Below are 7191 nucleotides of genomic sequence, written 5' to 3'. Positions count from 1 at the left end.
TCGGCTTCAGTTAGCAGCAGTAGCGAAGGAATCGCTCCATCGGGTTCAGTTAACAGCCATCGATCGATCGCTCGTGTTCAGTAACGCGTAGCATGCAGTACAATCGCTCAGGTTCAGTTAGAGCCCAACGCCTCGCTCGGCTTCAGTTAGATCCAACACCTCACACACACGTGCATACGTATGAGAGAAACGCGCATCGCTCCGCCCCCGACCTCCCACCGTAAATGGCAACTCCCCGAAATTTTCCTCCCCCTCGCTTCTACCACGGTGTTTTCCGTCATGGACGGCCCAAAGAATGTCATGCAGCTGCGTCTCCGGCCCGTCCAGGACGAAAAGCCCATTTTCTGTCATCATTTTTTGTCATAGAAGTAGGAGCCCACCACATCTATGAGGATACCGGGTTTTGTCACAATTATCGTCATAGAAGTGTCATATGTATGACAGAAAAAAAATTAGTTCAGCCCAAAATGTCACGGATGTTTAACATAAGGAACTATAGCAAATTCATCTTCATAAATATTGGCATCATGGCCACAAGAATAGCAAGCATCATGTTCATCAAGGGATATTTCAATCAAATCATCGGAATCATTATCTATAGATTCATGCATATCATTTTCTTCCAAAGCAATAGTCATTCTCTCAATAAATTCTTTGACATAGACATTATGAGCATAGTTTTCATTCCAATATTTAAGTATGTCAAAATTTTCAGATTCGTAGAGAGTAATATTATACTTTTTAATCAAAGAAGCAACTTCATAAGCACCCTTAAAAGCAACAAATTCTTCAATTTGTTCGATATCATAGTAACTATAAACACCCTTTGCATAAGAAGATAAGATTTCATCTTCATTAAACTCACATAGGTAGGGAAGGTGTTTTTAGGGTTCTTAGAGCAACAAGTAAAATCATAAATTTCACAAAGATTCCAAGCATAACACAACAATCTGTTTATTTTATCCCATAAGAGTCTCCCTTTTTCAGACAAACGGTGATGCACAAAATGAGCATGCTCATCTAAAGATTTCCCATCAACTAGGCTAGTTGGGGTTTTAGCACGAGCGCATAAGGATCGAAGATGATCCAAGTAGAACACTTTAAGTGGATCCATATCAGTAGATTTTTAGCAAGAAAAGATGCAAGCACATAGAAGGCACACGGAGACACAAGCAAACATAAGATCGAACAAAAGAGGGGCAAATAAAACGGCAAGGGTGAAGTGGGGGAGAGGAAAACTGAGAGGCAAATGGAAAATAATATAATGCGAGGGAGATGAGTTTGTGATGGGTACTTGGTATGTCTTGACTTAAGCAAAGACCTCCCCGGCAACGGCGCCAGAAATCCTTCTTGCTACGTCTTGAGCTTGTGTTGGTTTTCCTTGAAGAGGAAAGGGTGATGCAGCAAAGTAGCGTAAGTATTTCCCTCAGTTTTTGAGAACCAAGGTATCAATTTAGTAGGAGGCTCCTCAAAAGTCCCACGCACCAACACAAACAAACAAGAACCTCGCAACCAATGCAATAAAGGGGTTGTCAATCCCTTCACGACCACTTGCGAAAGTTTGATCTGATAGAGATAATATGATAAGATAAATATTTTTGGTATTTTTATGATATATATTGGAAATGTAAAGATGCAAATAAAAGTGGATTGAAAGCTTATATAATAAAAGATAGACCCGGGGGCCATAGGTTTCACTAGTCGCTTCTCTCAAGATAGCATAAGTATTATGGTGGGTGAACAAATTACTGTCGAGCAATTGATAGAAAATCGAATAATTATGAGATTATGTAGGCATGATCATGTATATAGGCATCACGTCCGTGACAAGTAGACCGACACATGCCTTCATCTACTACTATTACTCCACACATCAACCACTATCCAGCATGCATCTAGAGTATTAAGTTCATAAAGAACAGAGTAACACATTAAGAAAGATGACATGATGTAGAGGGATAAACTGATGCAATATGATATAAACCCCATCTTTTTATCCTCGATGGCAACAATAAAATACGTGCCTTGCTGCCCCTGCTATCACTGGGAAAGGACACCGCAATATTGATCCCAAAGCTAAGCACTTCTCCCATTGCAAGAAAGATCAATCTAGTAGGCCAAACCAAACTGATAATTCGAAGATACTTGCAAAGATAACGTAATCACACATAAAAGAAATCAGAGGAGATTCAAATATCTCTCATAGATAAATTTGATATAAACCCGCAATTCATCGGATCTCGACAAACACACCGCAAAAAGAGTTACATTGAATAGATCTCCAAGAAGATGGAGGAGAACTTTGTATTGAGATTCAAAGAGAGAGAAGAAGACATCTAGCTAATAACTATGGACCCGAAGGTCTGTGGAAAACTACTCACAACTCATCGGAAGGGCCTTGGAGATGATGTAGAGACCCTCCTTGGTCGATTCCCCCTCCGGCGGAGCGCCGACGAAGGCTCCAATATGGGATCTCGCGGATACAGAAGGTTACGGCGGTGGAAATAGTTTTTCATGGTGCTCCTCGATGGTTTCAGGGTGCGTGGGTATATATAGGAGGAAGAAGTAGGTCGGTGGATGCTTGAGGGGCCCACGAGGGTGGGGGGCATGCCCACCTGTTGGGGCTCTCCGGGCACCCTCGTGGCCGCCTCCTCTGTTGCTTGACGTCCACTCCAAGTCTCCTGGATCACGTTTGTTCCAAAAAGATTGCTCCCGAAGGTTTCATTCCGTTTGGCCTCTGTTTGATATTCCTTTTCCTCGAAACACTAAAATAGGCAAAAAAATAGCAATTCGGGTTGGGCCTCCGATTAGTAGGTTAGTCCCAAAAATGATATAAAAGTGTAAAGTAAAGCCCATAAACATCCAAAACGGGTAATATAATAGCATGGAACAATCAAAAATTATAGATACATTGGAGACGTATCATATGCTAACATAACGGACATTGTTCAGTTGCAGAATATCTCCAGTTTCGAGGATCATCGGTGTGTGGTTCTGCTATGTTGTCGTTGGTATGACCTGTTTTCCAGGATGGCAAAACCCAGAGCTGATGATTATTTCAAATCCATTAATGTCAAGGTGGCGTACCAGACCAACGAGCCTTTTATTTTGGCGAATCAAGCAACACGGATATTTTTCAAGGAAGACACATTTGCACATAGCGATGACTGGAGAGTATTGCAAAGATGATGCTTACACTGCTCCTAATGTACAAGATAACACAAATGTTCCTAATATCTTTGAGAACCATCACGTCAATGATGCCGGCGAAAAGATTGCCTGTTGTGCTGTGGACATACAAGAGTTGATCAAGAAGAAGCCAACATTCGAGGACATTGAGGACGAAGAAGAAGATGACAGCATGGGTAATTATGATTCAGACTGATATACATGGCGAAGATGTTGATGCTGTTGTTGCGGATGATTATTACATTGCTTTTGTTGTATTTGCCTGTCAGAAGACGTTTTTATCTACTATGTGAAATTGTGTTTGCTATGACAACTGAAACGTGATGAACATGTTATTTAGTATTTTGTTGTGAGAACATCACTTGTTATGTATGCTGATTTGTGTTTGGTGATTGCATGACGACTAAAACATGATGACATTGTTGTTTAGTTGTACTCATATTTGGCTGTGAAACTTGAATTTTATGACATAGTTTGTTGTTGGACTGCAATTTGCTCGACGTCTTTGATTGAGAACAAAGCTGACCCGACAGGGCCTCTGCTAATTTATTTATTTGTTACGAAAAGGGCCTCTGCTATTTATTTATTTATGAGCAAAAGGGGATACCCCCTGATTTCTGTTAATAGAAATCATTAGATGTTCACAACACTACGCCCAGCCTGCTACACAGGTTTCATTCATTACTAGTTTCAGCAAAGTGCTCATGTCATAGCCACTGAATACATCACGAGTGCTACATACACTTCAAAAATAAAGACACAATCATCCTACAAAGCACATCGATTTTTCCCATTATCTTCACAAGCTCTTTCATATCCTCATTGTTGTCAAGGTCGTTCAGCAGCTGTTGCTTGGCCATGATCAGAGGAACTTCATCTTTAACCTTCTACTCTGCATCCTCCTCTTTTGTCGTTCCTTCAGTTACTTGTCCAACACCCCAACCTGCTGGTATTGGGATTCCTCGGCTAACCAAATAATCAGCGTAGTTGCATTCCCCCACATCAGCAACTTCCTAGAAATTCAAATCACATGAATATTCCCTTTTTTGCATGAATCAAGTTGGAAGATCATCAACCAAACTATTAAAAAATTAGAAACTGAAAGCAGCAGAACAACACTTAAACATATTATTACCCCATGATTCGGGAATTTGTAGAAGACTCTGGCAGGGTTGAGGATTGTGGTTGAGACGTGACGGATGACTCTGCGTGATTTGCAGCAGTTGCACCACACCAACGGCAGCGGGTTGCGATGAGCAATCGGCTGCGGTGCGCATGCCGGCGGGGGTGTGATGAGGCCCACAGGCGATGGTACGGGTGGCGACTTGGCACATATCTGGTTGTTGCTTGCTGAAGAGCAGGTGGACGAGCAGCCAGCGGACATGGTTGCTGCGGCCAGAGCTTCTGATGCTAGGCAGAGTAAGTAGAGAAGAGGAGAAGCGAACGTTGGATATGTCAGTTTCATTACTTGCAGAGTAGCATAGCACAATATATAGTCATAGTCTAGGTTTGGATTCTAACCAGCTACAGGAGCACGTCTCTCTTTTTTCTAAAACTCAGCAACATCTCTTTACTGGTACACTAGCTTGTTCTGTACGCCTTCTCAAGTCTTTGATTTTCATTCCCTTTTTTGCGAGGAAGGAAGGAGGACAAAATTGAGAGTTCCTGGGACTCGAACCCAAGACCTCTCGGTTGAAAACCAAGGGTGCTAGTCACTTATGTGGAGAACGTTCCCTGGCAGGAGGACGGCAGACGAACGCATTTTCCTCACAGTATTAGTTGCGACACAAGATCGAACGGTCGCAGTTTGGGGAATATTATTAGGCGAACGAGCCCAGTTATTCTGTTCTTCATATATATAAAAAAGTATGTTACTTGGTGTCGGCTTAGTCAACAAACCATTGTGCCAACCTTGACCGTTGGAAAGACATTCAAGGTCTGTCATGTTTCTGCAGTCTCTTCTTACTCGAGCCGCCAAAGCCAAACCAGCACCGATGGGACGGCCTGCTCCCGCCTACCATGGCTGGTTGTGCTGCCGCGCACGCATCATGGCCACATCTTACCCTAAAACTCTGTGCATCTTCCCGGGATCCTATTCGTCCCCGTCCGAGGCCTCACCACCATCCTCCGCCTTGGTTCGCTCGCTGCAGCGCCGCCCTCCGGTGTTGTCAACATGGTCAACAACTGAGAGGAATAAGGAGATGATTGTACATGGTGAGGATGACAGTAGGGACCTGGCAGCGCGCGCAGTAATTTTGTTTTTTGGGACGGAGAAGAGTATCAACTGGGTTGTGCGGGACCTGTGGCCCGTCTAGCCAAGGCTTTTATTTCATATGTTTAGCACATGACCAGCCCAGTTCTTTTTTTCCTTTCTGAAAATGGATAGCCAGCTATTTTGTTTTTTGCAGAATAACCAACGTAGGCCTACTTCCTTTTCTACGCCCTGCTGGGCAGGAAATCTTTCAAGATGAGGAGGGATACATTTTTCCTAGAAAATGGGCTATAAGTAATAATAAATGGGCTGTAAAATGAAAAAAATACAGCAACTAGTTAATTAGTTCCATAATACTTGTTTCTTTCGAATTTTGATATTTTAAATTTCATTGTTTTTGTGCGGGTAAAGTTTCATTGAATTTAAATTACGGCATATTTATTTTTAAAGTTAATTTGAATCTGGCTTGAAATTTCGGGTTGTATGCTGTTTGGGACAGATTTGGAGGCTGACTCGTGGGTCTACTAGGTTGATGTGTACGAAAGGCTTTGTCAACTTAGTCCACAAACGATTCTAGCAGCAATGACCGTTGGATGTTAATCCAACGGCCGTGCTGCTTCTTCAATATCTGATCTTCTTGCTCCAGCTGCCCAAACCAGCACCGGTGGGACTGCCTGCTCCCGCCTCCCGTGGCCGGCTGTGCTGCCGCACAGGCCGCACCACCCCACCCTACTTCATTGCTGGCCAGGCCATTCCTCTACTCACCCACACCTCCTGTTATTTTCCGGCGACGGCAGCCAGACCAGTAAACCCTCATACTCCCCACCGCCTGGGCAACCTTGATGAGTCTTCCCCGGCTCCATGTCGTTCCCTTCCTAGGCCTCGCCGTCGTCCACCGCCATGGTGCCCTCGGCACGGCCTGGTCAACGTGGTCAACGAACGACATCCATCGGACGTGGACTGTACGTGGAAAGGCTGACAGCTGGGTCCACGGCCGCACACAAGGAAATGCCTCCTTATTACGCACAAAAAAATGATTCCTCCACCTGACAGCTGGGACCCACCGGAAGGGCCTCTGTATTTCATGAAAAAAATGTCCCCCATGCTAACTGGTCAGACCCACCAGCTATATCTTCGCACGCAAGGAAGTTCCTCCTTATTACGCACAAAAAATGAATACCCCCTGCTAGCTAGGACCCACCATAGTGGGTGGCTGACTTGTGGGCCAACTAAATTGATGGGGATGCTGGGCTTTGTTAACTTAGTCAATATGAACGATTCTAGCTCCAGTGACCATACGATGTCCATCCAACGGCCGTAGTGCTTCTTCAACCTCTGGTGTTCTTGCTCCAGCCGCGCAAACCAGCGCCGCTCGTGCCGCATGCTCCTGCCTCCCGTGGTCGGCTGTGATGCCGTGGAGGCCTCACTGTCCCCTACTACTCCCACCGCTGGCCAGGCCATCCATCTACTCACCCACACCCCCTGTTATTCTGCGGCGACAACAGCCTCACACCGCAGCAGAACAAGTGAACCCTCATACTCCTCTACGCATGGGTATCTGATACATCTCCAACGTATCTACTTTTCCAAACACTTTTTCCCTTGTTTTGGACTCTAACTTGCATGACTTGAAAGAAACTAACCCGTACTAACGTTGTTTTCTGCAGAACTGGCATGATGTTGTTTTATGTGTAGAAAAGAAAAGTTCTCGGAATGTCCTGAAAATCCATGGAGGCACTTTTTGGAATTAATAAGAATTTCTAGGCGAAAGAAATACACCAGGGGGCCAA

The sequence above is a fragment of the Triticum aestivum genome, chromosome 3B (assembly GCF_018294505.1).
Source record: "Triticum aestivum cultivar Chinese Spring chromosome 3B, IWGSC CS RefSeq v2.1, whole genome shotgun sequence".
Taxonomy (NCBI): Eukaryota; Viridiplantae; Streptophyta; class Magnoliopsida; order Poales; family Poaceae; genus Triticum; species Triticum aestivum.
This window is presented reverse-complemented; position numbering follows the sequence as displayed.